The sequence below is a fragment of the Limulus polyphemus genome, unplaced genomic scaffold (assembly GCF_000517525.1).
Source record: "Limulus polyphemus unplaced genomic scaffold, Limulus_polyphemus-2.1.2 Scaffold6201, whole genome shotgun sequence".
In the NCBI taxonomy this organism is placed as follows: domain Eukaryota; kingdom Metazoa; phylum Arthropoda; class Merostomata; order Xiphosura; family Limulidae; genus Limulus; species Limulus polyphemus.
Window position 1 is genome coordinate 54,018 of NW_013671811.1, and position 2,620 is coordinate 56,637.

Genomic DNA, 2,620 nt, shown 5'->3' on the forward strand with positions numbered 1-2,620 from the left:
GTAACACTAAGAATTACTTTATATCCTATAGAATGTATTTCTTACCTGTAGGATAAACTAGAAACATGCTAGTCTCATACTAAAAACTATTCACTAAGTAGCACTATTACTGAGACTGAACTTGAATTTAAATTGAACTTTATCATCACAAAGTAATCCAAGATTGGCCATTAAATGTTGGTATTAAACCACTGCATTTCACTATTGGTAATAATACTTAATATCTGTAGAGTTTACACACACACACACACACACACACAAATGTATGAGGTTTCTAATTTTAGTTTCAAGGAAAATAAGGGACATTAAATTTACAAAAACCTTATATGCTGCCTATAAAAAAAACTAGTCTAAAATATTTAATTCTCTGTGAACTTTTAAATTAGAGTACATATTCCAGATATTTTACACGTTTTATTAGAAAAAATTATGGAATCTTCATGTTAATCTAAGATTAGTTGACATTTTTTCGAAGAAGGGAATCAATTATTTGCCACATAAATGCATGCATATTCAGTGTATATATATATATAAGAAATTTCTTTTAAATAAATAATGTGAAATTAATGAAATACTACAAATTTGTTAAATTAAAATATAGTGAGAATGATTAATAAAAGTCACTCTAAAAATTTCGCAAATTGAACCAAAACTTTGAAATCTCATTTATTGTTTCCTATTTTTGGTTTTAGCTAAATTAATTTATAAAATGTTTAAATTGTTTCTATGTTATAGTGGTAGAGAGAAAAAGGAAGGAAATTGGATTCACTTTGTATAGCTTGTTAGATTTTTTTGAGCTTGTGACACAGCTATGTACTGTTGTCCGTAGAGAAATATGTTTTAAACACTTAACCTAAAATAATTTATTTTATCTTAAAACACTAATTCTAACATGTAAAAATTTCACTTTATCTGAATAAATCTCCAAGGTTTAATTAGTGATAGGATCTGACACCAGGTGTACTAGTTTATCAGTAAGAAAAAACGACCTTTTAATGCTATAAAGAAAGAATTTTAAAGGTGCTCTTGTACTTGTGTAATAAAGATGCACTTACAGTTCTGTACAAAGATTAAAGAAGATTTGTAAACTTCTAATTGAGTGGATAAACACTCAGTATGGAAGTAATGTCAGTTATATAGAAAGACATATTGTGTTTTTCCCTGTGTAGAGAGAGACTTGTAAAGGTAATAAAGATGCACTTACAGTTCTGTACAAAGATTAAAGAAGATTTGTAAACTTCTAATTGAGTTGATAAACACTCGGTATGGAAGTAATGTCAGTTATATAGAAAGACATATTGTGTTTTCCCCTGTGTAGAGAGAGACTTGTAAAGGTAATAAAGATGCATGTGCATCTCTTGTCTTCTGGTTGAATTTTTGAATGCGAGAGTATGTGTAACTTACACATACATACATACATACACATAAATTCCCCTTTGATATTGAATATTATATCTACATCTAAGTTTTTCAAGTTTCTTCATCTTATTTCTGTAATATAGTTATTGTACAGGGTGTTCCAGAACTCTGGATCCATAGGGGAAAATACACAACTTATTATTTAATTATTATTCAACTTGCATGCCATTAACAGCTGTACATATATGAATCCTTGAAGGAATGTTTCTTGGAATCATTCTTAAGATGAGACTTTTCTGAGACTGTGCATGAATTCTGAATGTTTCCCTTCAGAGATAACTAACTAACATGCCTCTCTCTGGCTGTTTCCTGAAACATCTGTCGATACCAGTTCCACCTTTTCGGAATGTTTCCCTTCAGAGATAACTAACTAACATGCCTCTCTCTGGCTGTTTCCTGAAACATCTGTCTATACCAGTTCCACCTTTTCTGAATGTTTCCCTTCAGAGACAACTAACTAACATGCCTCTCTCTGGCTGTTTCCTGAATCATCTGTTGATACCAGTTCCACCTTTTCTGAATGTTTCCCTTCAGAGATAACTAACTAACATGCCTCTGTCTGGCTGTTTCCTGAAACATCTGTCGATACCAGTTCCACCTTTTCTTGATTGGTGTGCTGTGCCATCAGAGTGTTTTCTTTCCTGAAATAACTACAACTGACATAAGATGTTTAAGTAGATAATGTTTTATTTTCCCAATGGGTCCAGACTTCTGTCACCTACTTGCAATTTTCAGTCGCTGGAAAAGTTTGTTCACAATTTTTTTTTAGAAAAATAGTGTTGTAATTTTGTATTTTTTAAATTTTCTGTTGATCTGTGCCATACTGTACTTATCGAGAATGTGATTACACCATATCCGGATTTACTGCATTCTCAAAACCTACTAATGATATTATCAAAGGTTTGTTGTATTATGGTAGATACAAGGTTATTTATAAAACTGAAACTAAAGAGCCGCAGAATGCTTCATCAAAATTTGTCATTACGGTTGAATACAACGTACAATCAACTAGACTGCATTACGGTTGAATACAATGTACAATGAACCAGACCGTATTACGGTCTAATACAATGTACAATCAACCAGACTGTATTATGGTTGAATACAATGTACAATGAACCAGACCGTATTACGGTCTAATACAATGTACAATGAACCAGACCGTATTACGGTCTAATACAATGTACAATCAACCAGACTG

At 31.6% G+C, this 2,620-nt stretch overlaps 1 long non-coding RNA gene across 1 annotated transcript; it reads left to right on the forward strand.

Moving 5' to 3' along the window:
* Window positions 1-6: 6 nt before the first annotated feature.
* LOC111089427 lies at window positions 7-1,356 on the forward strand. Its single transcript, XR_002613719.1, has 2 exons — window positions 7-1,036; window positions 1,186-1,356. It is a non-coding gene; the product is annotated as an uncharacterized LOC111089427 (long non-coding RNA).
* Window positions 1,357-2,620: the final 1,264 nt, after the last annotated feature.